Source organism: Chiloscyllium punctatum, chromosome 51 (genome assembly GCF_047496795.1).
Source record: "Chiloscyllium punctatum isolate Juve2018m chromosome 51, sChiPun1.3, whole genome shotgun sequence".
NCBI lineage: Eukaryota > Metazoa > Chordata > Chondrichthyes > Orectolobiformes > Hemiscylliidae > Chiloscyllium > Chiloscyllium punctatum.
Genome location: NC_092789.1, coordinates 33,323,883 through 33,347,718, shown reverse-complemented (window position 1 = coordinate 33,347,718; position 23,836 = coordinate 33,323,883). Strand labels below are relative to the sequence as shown.

Here is a 23,836-nt window from a genome sequence, read left to right as displayed (position 1 = left end):
CATGGAGAGGGTAAATAGACAAGGTCTTTTCCCCCTGGGGTGGGGGGAGACTGAGGGGGTGACCTTATAGAGGTTTATAACATCATGGGGGGGGGGGACATGGAGAGGGTAAATAGACAAGGTCTTTTCCCCCTGGGGTGGGGGAGAGTCCTGAACTAGAGGGTTTAGACATGGATAAAGATATTTAATTTAAAAGATGAATGGGGAGGGTTTAGAGGGATATGGGCCAAGTGCTGGCAAACAGGACGACATTATTTCAGGGTATCATCTTTCAAATTGGACTCAAGGCGCCCCGTCGGCACCTATTGGCCGACAGGACCGTCAATCATCCCCTCCCGCCCGGCTCCTGCTATCCGATTGGACCGCTTCACTGTCTTTCACAAGGTCCGCCCATTTCCCTTCGTATTGATCACCAGTTTGCCGCCTCGTGTTACCGCGCCCCTGCTTTGTGAATGGTCAGGCTCCCACACAATACGTCGGTCCCATTGGCCCACTTCGTTGTCGATCACAAAGTCCGAGCCCGCCCCCCCCACCCGCTGATCGCCCTGCTTCCCACGTTCCATCTAAACAAGGCATCCGATTGGCTCTCTCCCGAGTCCGTTGACATGACTCACCCCCGCCCAGCATTACGAATGGCCTGGTGACCAAACAATCGCCATGTCCCGCCCCGAGCCACAGCCGGATGGCTCATTCCCCCGTCAATCAAACGTGTCGCCCTTTCCGATTGCTCCACTCTAATGTCTATCGTCCAAGCCCTCCTTTCGATTGGTCTTCGCTGCTGTCCATCTTGGTATCCCGCCCCTCGAGCGTCCACCGATTGGCTAACCACCCTGCACCAATGTGTCCACCCCACACCCTCCAAAAGCTACAAGGTTTGTAGCTCAGGTTGAGTTTTAGGGTGTAGGTTTGCTCGCTGAGCTGTCGGTTTGATATCCAGACCTTTCATTACCTGGCTAGGTAACATTATCAGTAGCGACCTCCAAGTGAAGCGATGCTGTTGTGTTCCTGCTTTCTATTTATATGTTTGTATTTAAAAAAATACAGTCCGCAGATTCCTCAGCAACAAATAGACCTAACACAGCTAGGAACCCTAACCACCTTACCATACATCAAAGAAGTTTCAGAAATGACAGCCAGACTACTAAGACCCCTCGATATCCTAGTAGCACACAAACCAATTGTGGGATTAATGTTACTTCTGCAATTCTGCAATTCCATTTTACAAAGTAAAATGAACTCACGCCAGTGTGTAATTGTTTTAGCCACGAGCTGAGTCAACAAGAATGGAAACGATGTGGAGGAAATAGATAATTGTTTTTGTGTTAGCTAAAACTGTATGTCAGAATGAAATGTGACTGCAAAACAATGGTAGACATTACGGGCAAGTAGATAAGATGTTGTGAGGGGATGAAGTTAAGCTCGATACGCCTGTACAAACAGTAGGTATAAACATCTGTTTCCCACTTTTACAGAGACAGAGGAACAAACCCCAATTAAAAGGGTCATAGGGATCAGAACGACCTCAGGAAAGGAACAGATGGAGGGGGTAGATAATGATGAAGAAAGAATATGCCCAACAATGACCCACAGCGGGATGAGGTCAAACGGCCTTGTGAGGCCAGAAATAAGCATTTTGTCACAGACAAGGCCGGATAAGGCAAGAGATAAACAGGGGTAATGGGGGCCGGTCTTAGGGAAGTGGAAGATGTAAACAGGGGAGGAGCAGTGTAAAACAATAGAAATCAAATTATATAAATGTTGTGTATGAATTGAATTTGGTGTGTGTATGTCCTCTGCCTTATAGACACTGGACATCACACCCACTTGCAAGTGTGAAATAAATGACACTACTGATTCAGATCTTGTCTCGGACTGAAATTATTGAAGTGGGTGGGCTTTGTTTCTCACACCACCAACACACTCAAACAAAAACTAACAAACTTAAAAGACCCAGTACAACCCATGGACAAAACCACCGTCATTTACAAAATTCCACGCAAGGACTACCACAAACACTACCTAGGACAAACAGGAAGAAAGTTAGCCACCAGGATACACAAACACCAGCTAGCCACAAAAAGACACGGCCCTCTCTCCCTCGCAGCCCTACACACGGATGAAAAAAACCACCATTTCGACTGGGACAACATATCTATCCTGGGACAGGCTAAGCAAAGATGTGCCAGAGAATTCCTAGAGGCTTGGCACTCCAACGACAACGCCATCAACAAACAATACCATCTGTCAACCCCTTCATAAAACGAACAGGAAATGACATCACCACTAACCCCAGGAACCCCATCCAGAACAAACATATAAATAAAAAGCAGGAGTCAACAGCTTCACTTCACTTGGAGGTCGCCACTGATGATGTTACCTAGCCAAGTAATGAAACGTCTGGATATCAAACCTACAGCTCAGCGAGCAAACCTACACGCTAAATACAGAAGCTACTGAGGCAGTATCCTCGTCCTCTTGCAACGCTGCAGTAAAACAGACCGCAAATTGAAGGATCAACACCCCATCATCCGCCTGCAAAGACTGCAGCCCAGAGGACTCCCCACCCCAACCTTTTCCCTGGAGTCGGGTAGTCCAGAACTAGAAGGGTATTGGGTTAGGGTGAGGGGAGAAAGATTTAAAAGACCTGAGGGGCAACATTTTTACCCAGAGGATGCTGTGTATGGAATGAGCTGCCATGGAATGGCAGCTGGTACAATGCCAATATTTAAAAGGCATCTGGATATGACGAAGAAGGGTTTAGGCGGACGTGGGCCAAGTGCTGGGAAACGGGACTAGATTAGATTGGGGCATCTGGTCGGCCTGGACGAAAGGGTCTGTTTCCGTATTGTGAATCTGCCTGACTCTATGACTTAACATGGATTTCTCCAATTTCAAGTAATCTTCCCACCCATCGCCCACTCCCGTTCCAGCCCTGTCTCCTTCATTCCATTACACCTCCCGCCTCACGAGCTTCTCTATCTCCCCACCCACGACTTCATCACAGGTCCAGCCCTTACACACCTCCCCGCCGGCTTGACTTGTCCGTCTTTCTTCCTATCTCTCCGCTCCACTCTTCCCACTGACCTATCACAATAACTCCTGCCTGCATCCTCCTGTGAGAAACAAAACTCACACATTAATAAATTTCAGTTTGAGTCAAATTCTGAAGCAGCGAATTTTATTGATACGTACTTGCAAGAACGGGTGCCTAACGAGTAAGTACCCTGATCTGAGGGTTACACTCTGATTTATGCTGTTCAGCTGCATCTCTCGGTCCTCCCCTTTCACCCCATTGGTTACTTTTGCTGTAGCGCATGGCCTAGCACAAGCTCTAGCTTCACTCCACCTTTGTCTGGCTTCTCTCCACCTCTGTTTACTTCTCCCATTACTCTAAGCCTGGCACCCCTTACTCTTATTTATCTCATTCCTTTTTTGTGACGATCCTGGCATAGTTTGCTGTCTTTGTGGGATCATCCTGCCAAACTAAATTCCAGCCGTTGGCCACATCCCTCCTGAGACTGGCACACTATTCTCCTGTTACTGGTACATCCCGCTACACGGTCACTCTGCCCTATTAGTCAGAGATAATTCGACCTGTTTTCGCTTCTTCTGTTTTCCTATGCCTGGTACATCCTGCTACACGGTCACTCTGCCCTATTAGTCAGAGATAATTCGACCTGGTTTCGCTTCTTCTGTTTTCCTATGCCTGGTACATCCTGCAACACGGTTGGTCTGCCCTATTAGTCATCCATAATTCGACCTGTTTTCGCTTCTCATCGTTTAGTATTGGCAGGCTCAGCCGAATTTTATAATGTAAACTTTTGCAGAAGCAACACCTGTTCCCCTATTCTGCACAATCTTAACCCTATACCTGACACACCTATCCCACCTACCTCTGCCCCAGCCCCACCTCCCCCCACTTATTTCCTAGCTCCCTGCCCCTTCCCCGATCTGGATGAAGGGTCTCGACCAGAAACGTCGACTTTGCCACCTCCTGATGCTGCCCTAGTTGCTGTGTTCAGCCAGCCTTCTGTGTGTCTACGACCGTGACAAAGTGTTGTATTGACCAATTCCCCACCGTTCCCGTCTCCCCTATCCTTGGTCTGAGTGGAGGAGACGCAGATCACGCCCTCCAATTATTGCCCACTGGTCCTAAACAAATACAGGCACACTCAGCTATTGGCCAATCTATGTGTCCCTTACCACCACCCCCATGGCCTACCCACTTGTCCATTGTAGGGGAAGGCAGTAGACTGGCAGCAGGAAGGCTGTTAACCATCTGCCCACCCTACCCTGAGCTCACTGTGGGCAGCATGGTGGCTCAGTGGTTAGCACTGCTGCTTCATATCACCAGAGACCCAGGTTTGATTCCCACCTCAGGTGAGGAGTTTGAACATTCTCCCAGTTTCTGTATGGGTTTCCTCCAGGTGCTCTGCTTTCCTCCCGCAATCCGAAGATATGCAGGTCAAAGTTTGGGAGAAGATTTGTAGCTCGGGTGCTCGTTGTTGTGGTTCTGTTCGCCGAGCTGGGAATTTGTGTTGCAAACGTTTCGTCCTCTGTCGAGGTGACATCCTCAGTGCTTGGGAGCCTCCTGTGAAGGGCTTCTGTGATCTTTCCTCCAGCATTTATAGTAGCTTGTCTCGGCCGTTTCCGGTTGTCAGTTCCAGCTGTCCGCTGTAGTGGCCGGTATATTGGGTCCAGGTCGATGTGTTTGTTGATAGAGTCTGTGGATGAGTGCCATGCCTCTGGGAATTCCCTGGCTGTTCTCTGTTTGGCTTGCCCTATGATAGTAGTGTTGTCCCAGTCGAATTCATGTTGCTTGTCATCTGTGTGTGTGGCTACTAAGGATAGCTGGTCGTGTCGTTTCGTAGCTAGTTGGTGTTCGTGTATACGGATCGTTAGCTGTCTTCCTGTTTGTCCGATGTAGTGTTTTGTACAGTCCTTGCATGGGACTTTGTACACGACATTAGTTTTGCTCATGTTGGGTATCGGGTCCTTTGTCCTGGTGAGTTGTTGTCTGAGAGTGGCTGTCGGTTTGTGTACTGTTATGAGTCCTAGTGGTCGCAGTAGTCTGGCTGTCAGTTCAGAAATACTCCTGATGTATGGTGGTGTGGCTAGTCCTTTGGGTTGCGGCATGTCCTCGTTCCATTGTCTCTCCCTTAGGCATCTGTTGATGAAATTGCGAGGGTATCCGTTTTTGGTGAATACTTTGTATAGGTGTTCCTCTTCCTCTTTCTGTAGTTCTGGTGTGCTGCAGTGTGTTGTGGCCCTTTTGAATAGTGTCTTCATGCAACTTCGTTTGTGTGTGTTGGGGTGGTTGCTTTCATAGTTTAGGACTTGGTCTGTGTGTGTGGCTTTCCTGTAAACCTTTGTGGTGAATTCTCCGTTCGGTGTTCTCTGTACCATCACGTCTAGGAATGGGGGTTGGTTGTCCTTTTCTTCCTCTCGAGTGAATATTATGCAGGTCAGTTGAATTGGCCATAGTGTTAGGTGCATTAGTCAGGGGGAAATGGAGGGGAGTGGGTCTGATTGGGTTCCTCTTCTTAGGGTCGGTGTGGACTTGTTGGCTCGAAGGGCCTGTTTCTATACTGTGGGGAATCTAATCTAAAACGTCTCATCACATTCTATTGGATGTCCTGCTTGCTGCCCACTCTTCTCCCTTGGAGGGAGGAACAAGTGATATAATCTAGACACTAGGAACAAGTTACGACAGATGCTGGAATCTGTACTGAAACAACAAACGTTGGAAATCACAGCAGGTCAGTCAGCATTCATGGAGAGAGAGCAAGCAAACGCTTCTACTGCCTCACTCTCCCTGGAGGTTCTCATGGACTGACACTCATCACTTTTGCTCTCAGGGAACAAGGATCTTGTAATCTTTGTCAGGACAGCCAGTAGTGAAAGATAAATTGAAACATATAGCAAGCAATTGAATATGCATGGCACCATATTGTTAAATGAAAACAAACGTTATTGGATAAAGGAAAAATGAAATAAAGAAGCATCCTAACTTTACATACGAATTGACAATTTTGTTATGTTTTGAATTCAATTTTACTTTCACCCCCACAGTTTCCTTTATCTCATGACATTTTGAAGGTTCATTCACATTCTAAAGTGGTCAATCTAAAAATATACCATAGACCACTGGAATTTACTTTGATTTCTCCCCAGTTTCTCATACCGATATGTACAATCTCCAGAGCTCCACCACTCTGCAAATTTTCCATTGGTTGCGTTGTCAGAGCTGATTGGACAAAAGCACTTTTACCGTCACAAGAACTGGAGCTCTTTCATGGCTGGTTACAAAGTCTTTAGGTTTCAGCTGAGGCAGCAACTCAAATTTAAAATCTCTCTTGGCTTTCTGGGACATCTGGAGTGACTTGTCTGGAAAATATCATTTCTTCAGAATCCCTTGCATCCAGTTTCACTCGTGGTCAATGCATTCGAAAGGACTGGTATCTTAGAAACCTCCTACTGAAGTGCAACATTCTCTGGAGAAACACCAGCCACTTCGGCCAACACTGATTTGCTTCCTGATTTCCAGCAATTTGTTTTAAACGTTCCACCCTTGACAATGGGAACATAGCAGTTTTACTGACTCAATTCCACCTACTGCATGATGGTTATGACCATCTTGGGGCCAAACTGAGGGTTTAGACAGGAAAATAAAGTGGAGATGATAATCCAATTGATCATGATCTTATTACAAGGTGAAGCAGTCACAAAGGGTTGAATGGCCCAATATATGACAGCTTCCTGCCACAAGACTCAGTAGCTTTCACCGACAGCCTCACTGGAGATTTCTTCCTCCAGCTCCGAGCTCTGCAAACCTCCCAGCTTCTTTTCCCCCTCGGCGATTCTAAATGAGCTGCCTTCTTTACAAATCTCCAAGTTCCTTCTGTGAGAAGCAGGCACGTCAAGTGAACAAAACAACCGCCTAACATGACCATTTCAACGTCAACGTGTCACGCTATTGGAGAAAATGAAACCTAAACTGAAGGTAGTCGGACTTCCAAACCTTCCTTTCATTCAGCGACCTGCATGGCATTTGAAGCATCCGATTCACTGGAAGCAAAGTGGTGAGGGTGGCCAGTCCAGCCTGAAGAAACCCTCTGAACCTCCCACTTTTGCCCACTGACAGAATAAACATGGTTTGTTCCTGAATGCGGTGAGCAGCAGCACGAACAGCAGAACACACTCCTGCAGTCACTTGTGACCTCGCTGGTGTTTCTGCAGGCTGGATAATTGAGAGTATCCCTTCCCCCACTGAGAGCGTGTGAACAGTCTCTCCTTGGCGTGACCCCACTGGTGTGCCTGCAGGTTGGATAACTGCGTGAATCCCTTTCTGCACTGAGAGCAGGTGAATGGCCTCTCCCCAGCGTGTACCCGCTGGTGCGCTTGCAAGCTGCACAATCGAGAGAATCCCTTCTCGCACTGAGAGCAGGCGAATGGCTTTTCCCCAGTGTGGCCTTGCTGGTGTTTCTGCAGGCTGGATAACTGACTGAATCCCTTCGCACACTGAGAACAGGAGAGTGACCTCTCCCTGGTCTGACCTCGCTGGTGTGCTTGCAGGTTGGATAACTGCGTGAACCCCTTCTCGCACTGAGAGCACGTGAACGGCCTCTCCCCGGTGTGCAGCCGTTGGTGTACTTGCAGGCTGGATAGGTGAGAGAATCCCTTCCCGCACTGAGAACAGGTGAACGGCCTCTCCCTGGTGGGAACCCGCTGGTGGACTTTCAGTTCGGACAAGCGAGAGAATCCTTTCGTGCACTGAGAGCAGGTGAACGGCTTCTCTATGAATGCATTGGTGTTGCAGTAAGTTGCAGGACTCAGAGAAACCCTTCCTGCACTGCGGGCAGGTGAACCGCCTCTCCCCGGTGTGAACGCGTTGGTGAATGACCAAGGCCAACGACTGAGTAAAACCTTTTGCACACTCGCAGCAAGTGTACGGCCTCACCCCGGTGTGAACTCGCTTGTGTCTCAGCAGGTTGCCCGAATCAGTGAATCCTTTCCCACACTCGGAGCAGGTGAACGGCCTCTCCACAGCCTGAATGCGCTGGTGTCTCAGCAGACTGGAGACATTGCTGAACGCTTTCTTACACAGGAAACAGGTGAATGGCTTTTCCCCAGTGTGTCTGCGCTGATGAATCTCAAGCTTGGATGGGCAACGGAATCCATCCCCACATTGCCCACATTTCCAGGATTTATCCATGCTGAGAGTGTTCACATTCCCCTTCCAGGCCAAGCAATCAGTTGAAGTTTTGTCTACACACACAACATATTTTTGGTCTCTCTCTGCCATGAATGGTGCATTCATGTCTTTCAGTCTATTTCACCAGTTGCGGCTTTGTTTGCTGTCGGTGCACTCAAACATTCTCACTCGGGGATTTGTGTGTCTCTGGGAATCCTTTCCCAGTCACATTGATTCTTAAAACCTTTTGAAGCAGACAGGAGAAAGAAACATTTCTCATTCCATAGTCCATTCAAGTCTTGTGACATTCAAGTCTTGATGAATCGAGCGATGTAACATTTTAGGAATTCTTTCTCCAAATCCTTCCCATCAAATATCCTGTAAAGACAGTTTAAAAATCATCACTATCAATGCAAGATAAAAATTCAAAAGGAATTGTTCTCCCAAAGACAATACTTCATGCTAATTGATCGATTTCTATTTATTGTCGGTGCAGACTTGATGAACCAAATGACCTCTTTTGTACTTATTCTTCATACTTGAACTGCAAGATATATAGATATTGATCACTGCATTAAAAACCTTCAAATTAACTGGACTCCAGTTGATTGATTAAAGACATTTTAGGATGTAAGGAAGAATGTTAGGCTTCGGCTGGTTACCATGTGGAACTCTCTCCATATGAGGAAGTGGAAAGAATTCTTTCAAACTATTGATTCAAAATGTAGAAGATTCTTCTCAGATTTCAAAATAAAATTGGATGGGCAGTTGAGAGAAAGGAACTTGCTGGATGACAAGAATAGAGTCATAGAGATGTACAGCACAGTAACAGAGGCTTCAGCACAACCCGCCATGCTGACCAGGTATGCGAAAGTAATCTCATCTCATTTGTCAGCACTTGGCCCATATCCCTCTAAACCCTTCCTATACATGCAGAAATCCAGAGGCCTTTTTAAAAGTTGTAATTCATTGAAGCATAGAATCCCAATAGTGTAGAAACACCGAACCTCAGAAGAGTAACCCACCCAGACCCTTTACCCTACCGCATTGCTCTACACTTCCCTGACTAATGTACCTAACCTACACATCCCTAAACACTATGAGCAATTCATCTAACCTCGATATCTTTGGACTGTGGGTGGAATCAGAACACCCTGAGGAAACAAACAAAACACACACACAACACACACACACACACACACACACACACACACGGACACACACACACACACACACACGAAGAATGTGCAAATTCTACACAGACAGACAGTCACCTGAGGCTGGAATCAAACCAGGGTACCTGGCGCTATGAGGCAGCAGTACTAACCACTGAACCACCGTGCCGCCTAATTGTAGCACCCTGCGCCAGTTGCTCTGGCAGCTCACTCCGTACACGTAACACCCTCTACATGAAAAGATTGCCCGTTAAATCTTTATCCTCTCACCCTAAACCTGTTCCTTCTGCTTCTGGACTCCCCGGTCGCAGGGAAAAGACCCTGTCTATTTACCTTATCCATGTCCCTCATGATTTTATCAATCTCTATAAGGCCACCCCTCAGCCTCCAACGCCCCAGAGAAAAAAGCGCCAGCCTATTCAGCCTCTTCCGATAGATCAAACCTTCCAACCTGGCAGCATCCCTGTAAATCTTTCCTGAATGATTTCAAGTTTCATAACACCATTCCGATCGGAGAGAGACCAGAATGCACACAATATTCCAAAAGTGTCATAACCAATATCCCGTACAGCCACAGCATTACCTTCCAACTCCTTTACTCAATGCTCTCACTCATAAAAAAGAAACACCAAACGCATTCTTTACCATCCTATCTACCTGCGACTCCACTTTCAAGGAACTATGAACCTGCACTCCAAGGTCTCTTTGTTCAGCAACACTCTCCAGGACCTTACCTTTAAGCATATTAGCTCTGCCCTGACTTGCCTTTCCAAAATACAGCCCCTCACATTGATCTAAATCAAACTCCATCTGCAACTCCACGGCCCATTGGCCCGTCTAATCAAGATCCCATTGTAGAGTGAAGCTACCTTCTTCGCTGTCCACGATGCCTCCAATTCTGGTGTCCTTTGCAAAATGTACTCACTCTTCCTCCTGTGTTCACATCCAAATCATTTATAAAAATGACAAAACGCAGTGGACTCAGTATTGATCCTCGGGGCACACGACTGGTCATAGGTCTCCAGTTGACAGGCAATTCTCCACCACGACCCTTTATCTTCTACCACTGAGCCAGTTCTGTATCCAAATAGCCAGTTCTCCCTGTATTCCACATGATCTCACCTTGCTAACCAGTCAACCATGAAGAACCTTGCCAAACACCATACTCAAGTCCATGTAGATCACGTCCACCACTCTGCCCTCGTCATTCCTCTTTGTTACTTATAGAGTCGTAGAGATATGCAGCATGGAAACAGACCCTTCGGTCCAACCCGTCCATGCTGACCAAATATCCCAACCCAATCTAGTCCCACCTGCCAGCACCCAGCCCATATCCCTACAAACCCTTCCTATTCATATACCCATCCAGATGCCCTTTACATGTTGCAAATGTACCAGCCTCCACCACTTCCTCTAGCAGCTCATTTGATATACATACCACCCTCTGTGTGAAAAAATTGCCCCTTCGGTCTCTCTTATATCTTTCCCCTTTCACCCTAAACCTATGCCCTCTAGTTCTGGACTCCCCGACCCCAGGGAAAAGACTTTGCCTATTTATCCTATCCATGCCCCTCATAATTGTGTAAACCTCTCTCAGGTAACCCCTCAACTTCCAACGCTCCAGGGAAAACAGCCCCAGCCTGTTCAGCTTCTCCCTATAGCTCAAATCCTCCAACCCTGGCAACATCCTTGTAAATCTTTTCTGAACCCTTTCAAGTTCCACAACATCTTTCTGATAGGAAGGAGATGAGAATTGCATGCAATATTCCAACTGTGGCCTAACCAATGTCCTGTACAGCCGCAACATGATGTCCCAACGCCCGTACTCAATACTCTGACCAATGTACGAATGCATACCAAATGCCTTCTTCACTATCCTATCTACCTGAGACTCCACTTTCAAGGAGCTATTTGTGAGGTATGATTTCCCACCCAGAAAGCTATGTTGACAATCCCTAATTAGTCCTTGTCTTTCTGAATACACATAAATCCTGTCCCTCAGGATTCCCTCCACAGATGTCAGGCTCACTGGTTTATAGCGCCCTGGCTTTTTCTTACCATCTTTCTCAAATAGTGACACCAGGTTAGCCAACCTCCAGCCTCCCAGCACCTCATCTGTGGCTATCGATGGCACAAATTTCTCAGCCAAGGGGCCCAACCCCCACCTTACTAGTGCGCTTAACACTACGGGCAATTTAGAGTGGCCAATTCACCTGACCTGCACAACTTTGGACTCTGGGATCATAGAACATAGAACATAGAACATAGATGAATACAGCGCAGTACAGGCCCTTCGGCCCTCGATGTTGCGCCGATCAAAGCCCACCTAACCTACACTAACCCACTATCCTCCATATACCTATCCAATGCCCGCTTAAATACCCATAAAGAGGGAGAGTCCACTACTGCTACTGGCAGGGCATTCCATGAACTTACGACTCGCTGAGTGAAGAACCTACCCCTAACATCAGTCCTATATCTACCCCCCCTTAATTTAAAGGAAACCCACGCAGGCAAGGGGGAATGTGGACACTCCACACGGACAGTCACCAGAGGCAGGAATCAAACCCGGGTCCCTGGCACCGTGAGGCCGCGGTGCTCAGCACTGAACCACCGGACCACCCCAATCACAATCGATCACTTGGAACCTGACGTACCCCTCGTTCCATTCGGCCAGTCTTGGTACAGCAACTTGACTGTTCGTGCTACATTCCCTGAAGAGTCCATCACCCCCTACATTTCCCAAAACAGCATACTTGTTTGTGATGGGGATAGCCTGCACTCCCTGTCCCTCGCCTCCTATACCAGCCATCCGTCACACAACCAGCTCCTGTATATCCCCCATTGCCTCTAACTGCTGCGATAACCGATCCAAGCAATTTGATGGGATTCACAACCAAAGACACTTCCTCAGTAACCACCAGTAACGTGGAAACTGTGGGAGAAAAGCAAACCACTTTGCCTGCCCACCACCTGCTCACAGAAACCATGTCGGTTTTCAGCCAAAGACAGCTACCCATAATGCCACTGGCACGTCAACTTGAACACGCTCCTGAAGCCTGAGGGCATTCCCTGTCTCCCCAGGTACTTCATCCCCACAAAGCCCACACAGACTATGTGGCACCAAGACACCCGAAAGGAATGAACACTATCCTTGGGACCGATTGAAACCAGGATGCTAATCATTAGCACTTGTTTCTGCAGATTAGCTAAACCTCCTGTTACAACTGTTAACTGATGGATACTGATCTCCAGCATCTGCAATTCTCACTTTCACTTTAACCTACTGCGAATCCTCTTCCAAGGATGCCTTCCTTGAAGAAGCTCTCTTCCTCCCTCGACAAGGATTTCAGTGAGTCCCTCTCTCACTGCACACCCCCAGGTCATCTCCTCAGCACAGAAGCTCTTCAGCCATGTTCTCAAACAGACTCGCTATCACACCCATATCTCCTTCCTCAGCACCTGCCTACGGAACCGACTGACCCCGCACGGACTCTGGACTTCGTGCCGACCAACAAAATTTGGACCCAACCAAGACAACCTACAACAAATCCAAAGCCTCCAGCAACAGACCTCCGTCTGGATCCTCCGCTCCACACTTGCAGCCATGCGCCACTACCTACATTTCCTACAGTCAGCCCTACCCCAGCTCAGGACAACACTCTCACAGCCCAACCCCAGCTCGATTAGATTAGATTACTTACAGTGTGGACACAGGCCCTTCGGCCCAACTAGTCCACACCGACCCGAAGCGCAACCCACCCATTCCCCTACATTTACCCCTTTACCCAACAATTTAACACAGCCAATTCACCTGACCTGCACATCTTTGGACTGTGGGAGGAAACCGGAGCACCCGGAGGAAACCCACGCAGACACGGGGAGAATGTGCAAACTCCACACAGCGAGTCACCTGAGGCGGGAATTGAACCGGGGTCTCTGGCGCTGTGAGGTAGCAGTGCTAAGCACTGTGCCACCGTGCCCCCAGGACAACACTCTCACAGACCTGCCCCAGCTCAGGACAACACTCTCCCAGACCTGCAAAGGACCTCTACTGTTCTCCATCCACAGAAGAATCCATCCACTAAACAAACATTTCTTCCTAGCCATATCGGAAATTAAAGACAGTATGTACCAAAAACTTAACCCCACACTCTGGGTTCCTCAACTGTTCCAGAATCTTCCATCGGCCTCCGAAATCACTCTGGCGCCATTAACCACGCCGCCGTTGCGGACCATGACGTCACTTCCGCCCCCACCGACCTCGCAGCCTCCGCGATCGCCGCCCAGACAACCGCCTCCACGATCGCCAGGAAGACCATCGCCGACAGATTCGTGGCCTCCGCGGCTATCGGGAGTAACACTGTCTCTGTCATCGCCACAGCCGCTTCCACCCCTAGTGACTTCACGAACCTGCACGACCACAGCGCTGCATGTGTCTCCGCCCCCACGCAGATCTCCGTCACCACGCCCAACACCACCCCCACGCCGATCTCTGTCACCACCTCGATCCCCACACCCAACCCCGCCCGAACTCTCAGCTCCAGCCCCACACCAGGTCCTAGATCCCAGCCCTGCCGTGTTTTCACCATCCCTCCAGAACTACCCCTCTCTGAGGATGAAAGATCAGTCCTCAGCAGAGGCCTCACCTTCATTCCCCTACGCTCTCGGATTAACGAGTTCAACACGCCGCGAGACGTCAAACAATTCTTCCGCCAACTTTGCCTCCGTGCCTACTTCTTCAACCAAGATTTTCGCCCATCCTCTGACGACCCTTTCTCCCGCCTCCAACATACCCCATCCACCTGGACACCCCGTGCTGGCCTCTTACTCGCCCTCGATCTCTTCACAGCCAACTGCCGCCGCGACATTAACTGCCTCGAATTCTCCACCCCAATCACCCACTCCAACCTCTCACCCTCGGAACGTGCAGCCCTCCACTCCCTCCGTTCCAACCCCAACCTCACTATCAAACCAGCAGACAAGGGAGGCGCGGTACTAGTTTGGCACACCGACCTTTACACCGCTGAGGCTAAACACCAGCTCGCAGACACCTCCTCCTACTGCCCCCTTGACCATGACCCCACCTCCCACCACCAAACCATCATCTCCCAGACCATCCATAACCTCATCACCTCAGGGGATCTCCCATCCACCGCCTCCAACCTCATAGTCCCACAACCCCGCACCGCCCGTTTCTACCTTCTGCCCAAAATCCACAAACCTGACTGCCCCGGCCGACCCATTGTCACAGCCTGCTCCTGCCCCACCGAACTCATCTCTGCATATCTCAACACGGTCCTGTCCTCCTTAGTCCAAGAACTCCCCACCTACGTTCGGGACACCACCCCCGCCCTCCACCTCCTCCATGATTTTCGCTTCCCCAGTCCCCAACGCCTTATCTTCACCATGGACATCCAGTCACTGTACACCTCCATCCCCCATCACGAAGGACTCAAAGCCCTCCGCTTCTTCCTTTCCCATTGTACTAACCAGTACCCTTCCACTGACACCCTCCTTTGGCTGACTGAACTGGTCCTAACCCTGAACAACTTCTCTTTCCAATCCTCCCACTTCCTCCAAACCAAAGGAGTAGCCATGGGCACCCGCATGGGCCCCAGCTATGCCTGCCTCTTGGTAGGATATGTGGAACAGTCCATCTTCCGCAGCTACACTGGCACCACCCCCCACCTTTTCCTCCGCGACATCGATGACTATATCGGCGCTGCCTCGTGCTCCCAGGAGGAGGTTGAACAGTTCATCCACTTTACTAACACCTTCCACCCCGACCTCAAATTCACCTGGACCGTCTCAACCTCCTCCCTCCCCTTCCTAGACCTTTCCATTTCTATCTCGGGCGACCGAATCAACACGGACATTTACTATAAACCGACCGACTCCCACAGCTACCTAGACTACACCTCCTCCCATCCTGCTCCCTGTAAAAATGCCATCGCATATTCCCAATTCCTTCATCTCCACCGCATCTGCTCCCAGGACGACCAGTTCCAAAACCGTACAACCCAGATGGCCTCCTTCTTGAAAGACCACAATTTCCCCCCAGACGGGGTCGATGATGCTCTCCACCGCATCTCTTCCACTTCCCGCTCCTCTGCCCTTGAGCCCCGCCCCTCCAATCGCCACCAGGACAGAACCCCACTGGTCCTCACCTCCCACCCCACCAACCTGCATGTACAGCGTATCATCCGCCATCATTTCCGTCACCTCCAAACGGACCCTCACCACCAGGGATACATTTCCCTCCCCTCTCCTGTCAGCGTTCCGAAAAGACCACTCCCTCCGTGACTCCCTCGTCAGGTTCACACCCCCCACCAACCCAACCTCCACTCCAGGCCCCTTCACCTGCAACCGCAAGAAATGCAAAACTTGCGTCCCTTACTTCCCTCCAAAGGATTCTTCCATATCCGCCACAAATTCACCTGCACCTCCACACACATCATTTACTGCATCCGCTGCCCCCGATGTGGCCTCCTCTATATTGGGGAGACAGGCCGCCTACTTGCGGAACGTTTCAGAGAACACCTCTGGGACACCCGGACCAACCAAACAACCGCCCCGTGGCTCAACACTTCAACCCCCCTCCCACTCCACCAAGGACATGCAGGTCCTTGGACTCATCCATCGCCAGACCATAGCAACACGACGGTTGGAGGAAGAGCACCTCATCTTCCGCCTAGGAACCCTCCAACCACAAGGGATGAACTCAGATTTCTCCAGTTTCTGCATTTCTCCTCCCCCACCTTGTCTCAGTCAAATCCCTCGAACTCAGCACCACCTTCCTAACCTGCAATCTTCTTCCTAACCTCTCCGCCCCCACCCCCACTCCGGCCTTTCACCCTCACCTTGACCTCCTTCCACCTATCGCATTTCCAATGCCCCTCTCCCAAGTCCCTCCTCCCTACCTTTTATCTTAGCCTGCTGGACACACCCTCCTCATTCCTGAAGAAGGGCTGGTGCCCGAAACGTCGATTCTCCTGTTCCTTGGATGCTGCCTGACCTGCTGCGCTTTTCCAGCAACACATTTTCAGAACTGATGGATACTGCCACACAAGTAATGGTTTTCTACTGACTGTACTCAAACCAGCATTAACATTACACTGCTGTAACCCTATAAAACTGACTGTCCCTACTGCTCGGAGAGGAAAATCCTTGACTTAACTGCAAAGTGCCCATTTTGTATCAGTCCAGTCAATTTCTCTTCTCCACCAGATTGTGAGAAATAAATGACTGTTCGTCAATTTCACAAGATCTGTGTGTGGCCTCGATTGGACAATTCTCTGACACGATCCAAGCTCCCACATCCGACAGAAAGAGCACATCACTCTCATAAAGGCCATCTTTGCACCTTAACAATGTACAGACCCAGAAAATAGCCCAGTTTTACTGCTCTAATAATACTGCTCCAAGTTAACTCCATACCTGTGTTTTCTATTTTTAAACTTTAGTCAAGAGACAGATCTCAGAAAAACATATAATCAAAAAAGAACTCACTCTACTCCATAATTTGAGGTTTACAGCAAGATTATACTCAAAAAACTATGCACTTAGCTGCTCCTTAGCTGTGAATTTCACTATTTGTTGATTTTTCTTGGACACATCCTGATGTCGAGAGATATTTGAACTCAAACAGCGATGCAGATTCATTGCCGTGTCAGACAGCAGTGTCGGTGCTTTTCCCTGACCTTGTGGTTGGTATTTATAAATCCCGAGAAGGTCACCCCTCAGCCTCCAACACTCCAGGGAAAATAGCCTCAGCCTATTCAGCCTCTCCCCATAGATCAACCTTCCAACCCTGGCAACATCCTTGTAAATTTTTTCTCTACCCTTTCAACTTTCTCAACATCCTTTCTTCTATGGAGACAATAACAGCCATTGAATCCAGACAGTGCGGAAAGAGGGCATTTGGCCCAACAAGTTCACACCGATACTCCAAAGAGACTCCAAAAGACACTCCACCAAGACCCATTCCCCTAACTATTCTACACTTACCTGACGAATGCAACTAACCTCTGCGTCCCTGAACACAATGGACAATTTAGCAAGACCAATTGACCTAACCTGCACATCTTTGGATTGTGGGAAAAAGTGGAGTACCAACTATAAACCCACACAGACCCATGGAGAACCCACAGACTTCACACAATCAGAAATCCAAGGCTAGAATCGAACCTGGGTCCCTGGCCTTATCAGGCAGCAGTACTTGAACCACTGTGCCGCCCAGACAGTGACTCGGTTGCTTGAATGTTGGCACAAATTTGAATTGTTGTGCCTTAATTGGCTCACCACTGAAATACAGAATTTCACAGCAATTCTCTCATGCGAGAGTCGAACCAACACACGATTGTTACGACAGCGCGACAAAGCATTCAGCTCTTGCCTGGAAATCACCCCTTGGGATTGTGAGCAGTAAGAAAGGCGCAATTCTGTGAGCCCGACAAATAAGTGTGCCATGCTGAGGCAGTAATGGATGTCACCGACTATTAGAGAGCGGAAGAGTGGTCCAGATTCTGCACCATCCCTGGATTCACTTCCCTGTTGTTCAATCCTCGCAAGTCAACAATTTGACCCCGAATGAGAAAAGAACTGGAAAGGGGAAGAATAAAAAAAGTAGTCGTATGCTCACTGATGATTGGCAAAGGAGGATGATTCAGTCTGGGTGAATCTCAGCCTTCATTCAGAGAGAGACGAGAAGCAGCAGCTCCTTCCCTGTGCAGGAATGTGCAGCTTCAGAAGCACATTGTCCAACTTCCGCGTTCAGGCAATACGGTGGCACTGATTGGCTGGAGGACCAGTTTGCTTCTGGTCTTCCAGGTTTCCCTATTGGACACTATTGGACACTCACCTGGCGGGCCCGCCCTTCCCCCCCACGCCCCCAACCTGCACATGCGCGGTGTTCCTGTCCAGCCGTCCGCATTGGACACCGGCTGTGCTGCCGATAGGGCGGTTTCCTGGTCGCAGTGCATTGTGGCTCCTTTAGCCACCATTGCGACGTCTTAGCCGCACACATTCACCCGAGAAGAAATCCTGGGATCCGTGCGACCTGCAAGACGGTCGTTCAGCCCAACAAGGCCACACCACCGACTTTCCCAAAAGCACACCCACCCCACTACCTTCTCCCTTCAACTTCCCCTCCCACCAAAGGCATGAAAATCCTGGGCTTCCTCCAGCTCCAAATCCGGTGCCTGGAGGAAGAACGCCTCATCTTCCGCCTTGGGACCCTCCAACCACACTGTGTCAGTGTCGACTTCACCAGTTTTTTCATTTCCCCTCCCTCCACCTCACCTCAGAGTAAGCCCAGCACTACCCTCTTGAACTGTCCAACCTGTTCATCTTCCTTCCCAAATATCCGCCTCAGCATCCCCATCGACTTGTCACCATCGCCCCCAGCGCCACACTTTTCAACTCTGATCTCCAGCATTTGCAGTCTTCACTTGCTCCCTTAATCCATCTAACCTTCACATTCCTGGACACCTTGGGGCAACTTAGCATGGCTAATCGACCTAACCTGCACTTCTACAGACAGTGAAAGGAAACCCACACAGACACGGCGAGAATGTGCAAATTCCACACAATCGCCCAAGGCTGGAATGGAATTCGGGTCCCTGGGACTCTGAGGCTGCAGAGCAAACCACTGACCCACTGTGCGAGACAAGGATGAGCATTCATCATGAATGTGTTGCATAATCACCGCAATGTGCCTGAAGGGACAATCGTTTGCTTTGACTGTGAAGATCCCCATTCTTTGATAAAAGAGTTCAGGTCTAAAAATTTAGGCAACTGACTGACATATTGGAGAGGGCAAAGCGTGGCTGCAAAGCTGAACATGAGAGTCAGTGATAATTTGTGAAGTGGACAGGAGGGACATTCAAATTGCACGATGTAGGAGACGGCCAGTGAGAGGATAGGACATTGTCCAGTGCAGTATAAAGTGGATAGTATGGTGTTTCTCAGGAACAATCAATGAAGAGCTCTTAAATTAAATTGGGCAATGTTGCAGGAATCTGAGGTATAGAGGTATCTGAATTTCCTGTGATAGAAATCATAGTGTGTTCGTGTGCAGGGGCAGTAAGTGATTCAGAAGGCAAAGTGTCTTTTTATTCCATTCATTCACGAGATGTGCGCATCACTGGCTGCACTGACATTAACCCCCCATTCCTTGCAGCCTTTGAGAAGATGGTAGGGAGCTGTCTTATTAAACTACTGCATTCCAGAACAAAAATGACAGAATTCCAGAGTCTGTCTTCTTTTGAGAAAAACAAAGTAACAGAATTTAAACTGTTCGCTTTCAAGTTCCTGCTCCCGTTTCGACATTCGACAATTTAGCTTGCACTGAACTTTAAGACTGAAGTTTAATTGATGGTCTCAGCGAGTTTATATTTTTCGAGAGTGGAACAATAGAGAATAAATAATGTTGTATTGAATAAGACGCCAAATGAAACTAGACCCTTCTGCCTCCACTTCGTCCATACCTTTCCATTCCTTGCATATTTAAAAGTCTCTTGAACGCCCTTATCGTATGGGACTCCACCACACTGGCAGTGCATTCCACACTTCGACCACTCCCAATGGAAAACATTTGCCCCCCCCCCCCCTCCCACAGTCTCCTTTGAACTTTCTATCCTTATCTTAAATGCGTGGCCCGTAGTCTTAGACATTTCAACTCTGGGGGAAAAAGAAGGAATCTGACTGTAAACCCTATCCATGCATCTCATAATTTTATAAACTTCTCAGAAGTCAGCCCTCAGCCTCCGCTGTTCAAGAGAAAACCACATGAGCTTTTTTTTTTCCTTCCTGGCGTCGTCTTAAAGCTCCAACCCTCCTGGTGAACGTCGCCTATACCATCCTCAACGCTTCCACAAATTTTCTGTAATGTGGCGACCAGAATTGAAAACGATATTTTCAGTATGACCAAGCCAAAATCACATCAAGCTGCAACATGACATCCTGAGTCTTGAACTCAATGCCCTCACAAATACAGACAAGAAAGCCATGCACCGCCTTTTCCGCGCTAACCACTTGGAGTGACCACTTCATTCCTTAACTCCAAACGTGAACGTTAAACAACATTCACATCTCTTAGCCCCCCCTTACTCTTAAATGTTTACTAACTTGCCTTCACATCTACAACAATATACTGTTCAAATAAAAACCCGCATTAAATTTAAGCAGCACAATTACAAAACCACACAACGGCTGTCGTCTCCGGTGTCCTTCTTTCTGTTGTAGATCTCCCTGGATCGTCTTCTTTCTTTAACTGCAAAGGTGTTTCATGTGATAAAGGTAACTTTGATGAAGTGTGCTTTTGCATGGCAGTCTCTCTCGATGACAGTTACTCTCCGTCTGACTCTAAAATTGTCTGCTTTATTATACCCCACACATCAGAACCCTGCACTGGTGCAAAGGTGCAAAACAATACATTTAAACTCGATTGGGTTTTAGTAGCCTGGAGCATAATTGAAATTGATTGAGTAGATTCGAATTGTTGTCAAAACATCAAACAACCCAGATATTACACAGTCAAATGTAACATATTTTCAATTTTCCGTGCACTCTGAGACTACTAATTAGTCATATGACAGGTGCTTGTAGCTCTCAGTGTAGAACATCATTGCGTCTCTCTTAAATGTCCAGTACATGCCTTCAACTGTATACATTAAAGACTAATATTTACTGAGGAAACTTCACACTCAAAGGTAATGCTAGAGACTGATATTTATGGGCTCAATACAGCACTCACATTCACAGAGAATGTTTTGAAATTCAATTTCACAATCAAAAGTATAGAACATAGAACATAGAACATAGAAAAATACAGCGCAGTACAGGCTCTTCGGCCCTCGATGTTGCACCAACTGAAGCCTACCTAACCTACACTAGCCCAATAACCTCCATATGCTTATACAATGCCCGCTTGAATGACCATAAAGAGGGAGAGTCCACCACTGATACTGGCAGGGCATTCCATGAACTCACAACCCGCTGAGTAAAGAATCTACCCCTAACATCTGTCCTATACCAACCTCCCCTTAATTGAAAGCTGTGTCCCCTAGTAACACCTGACTCCATACACGGAAAAAGGTTTTTAGATTAGATTACTTACAGTGTGGAAACAGGCCCTTCGGCCCAACAAGTCCACACCGCCCCGCCGAAGCGTAACCCACCCATACCCCTACATCTACCCCTTACCTAACACTACGGGCAATTTAGCATGGCCAATTCACCTGACCTGCACATCTTTGGAGTGTGGGAGGAACCCGGAGGAAACCCACGCAGACACGGGGAGAATGTGCAAACTCCACAAAGTCAGTCGCCTGAGGCGGGAATTGAACCCGGGTCTCTGGCGCTGTGAGGCAGCAGTGCTAACCACTGTGCCACCGTGCCGCCCGCTCACTGTCAACCTTATCTAAACCCCTAATCATCATGTGCACCTCTATCAACTCTCCCCTAAATCTTCTTTTCTCCAATGAGAACAGCCCCAAGTGCCTCAGCCTTTCCTCATACGATCTTCCTACCATACCAGGCAACATCCTGGTAAACCTCCTCTGCACCCGTTTCAGTGCCTCCACATCCTTCCTATAGTATGGCGACCAGAACTGTACACAATACTCCAGATCAGGCCGCACCAGAGTCTTATACAACTGCAACATGACTTATACAACTGTAACATGATCTTATACAACTGCAACATGATCTTATACAACTGCAACATGAAATTGCGAAAGATTGATACAAAAGGAATGAACGTTACATTCACATTTGCACCACAGGCTGAAATGTAAAGAATCAATTCCATACCAGAACCCGATGCTTATGGATTCAATCACACACTCAAAGGCAGCACCAGAGACGGATATTTCGAGGATCAATTCCACCATCACAGATCACATCAGATCCTGATGCTTGCATTTTTAATCCCACACTCATAGATAATCCCAGAAACAGATACTGCCACAACCAATCCCAAACTCACAGTCACAGGGATGACTTAGAAAATCATTCTCGCAAGAATAAATATGACCAGAAATTGCTATAGCAGAATCTACCTCAATTGGACAGTTGCACAAGAGACGGAAGTGCATATACAGAATGAATGCTACACTAGCAGTTAACACACAGATGGCTATTTACAGTATTAATACCACATAGTCTCGGAGACTGATATTTTGAGCTAATAGGTCGCACGACACCAGGGTATAGTCTAACAGATGTATTTGAAATCACAAGTATACAATTTATACGCAGAGAGAACATTAAACAGTCAGATTGAATGATGCTGTTAGTGAAATCTCGATGAGCTCAATAATTAGTCTCTGTGGATGTTCAAAGGTGTACAAAGGTGTGAGGAAAATATTGACTGCTGTCTAATAAGTAAAGGGATGACCTATTAATCGGTTGATTGAGGCAGAGCGATAATTACAAAACATTAAAAACAAGGTGGTGCCAATGTCAAACCAAATGGCAGGAATAACATGATAGGAAAAACAGTCGTATGGCAACGGTCTAACCAAAGTAACAAATAATCCAAAACCAGACAAATTAGTTAAGGGAGAGAGATCAGAACACTTTATAAAGGTGATGGTGTCAAATCAAATCAGAAGGGTAGGAAAGATTTCACGAGAACAAAACGGTGGCACAGTGGTTAGCCTCACAGCGCCAGAGACCCGGGTTCAATTCCCGCCTCGGGCGACTGACTGTGTGGAGTTTGTACGTTCTCCCCGTGTCTGCGTGGGTTTCCTCCAGGTGCTCCGGTTTCCTCCCACAGTCCAAAGATGTGCCGGTCAGGTGAATTGGCCATGCTAAATTGCCCGTAGTGTTAGGTAAGGGGTAGATGTAGGGGTATGGGTGGGTTGCGCTTCGGCGGGGCGGTGTGGACTTGTTGGGCCGAAGGGCCTGTTTCCACACTGTAAGTAATCTAATCTAATCTAATCTAATTTCACGTAGTATGGCATTAATGCAAGTTCACGGCTGAGGCCATTTCAATGGCTACAGGGTTTGGCGATCAGTTTCTAGTCGGCCATTCTGCGTTGTTGTGTACCTCGCAGGCCACCTCGAAAGAAGTGCACTCAACGATTGGAGGCTGAATGCCCTTGACCATTGAAGTCTGTGCCGACTGGGAAAGAAAATTCCTGTCTGGCAATTGTTCAGCGGTTATTCATCCATTGCCGCACAGTCTGCACGATCTTGCCAATATACCATGCCTCTGGGAATCCATCCCTGCAACGATGGCCAACAATGGGAGTCAATGGGTCTTTGCCATACACGTGGTTGGTGGTGTTGCCACGTGTGTGGGTGGCAGCCATGTCGCTGACCTGTCATGTCTTGTAAAGGTTACCATGGGAAGCTTGTACGTTTTGATGGTCGGTGTTGCCCTGAAATTTGGGAAGGTTGCTGCGAAAGTTTTAGCGCCATATTATTTTTAATCTTTTGTAATTATCTCTCTCACTCA

At 48.2% G+C, this 23,836-nt stretch overlaps 1 pseudogene; it reads right to left on the bottom strand.

Moving 5' to 3' along the window:
- Positions 1-6,007: 6,007 nt before the first annotated feature.
- Positions 6,008-18,063, bottom strand: LOC140470525 (uncharacterized; annotated as a pseudogene).
- Positions 18,064-23,836: the final 5,773 nt, after the last annotated feature.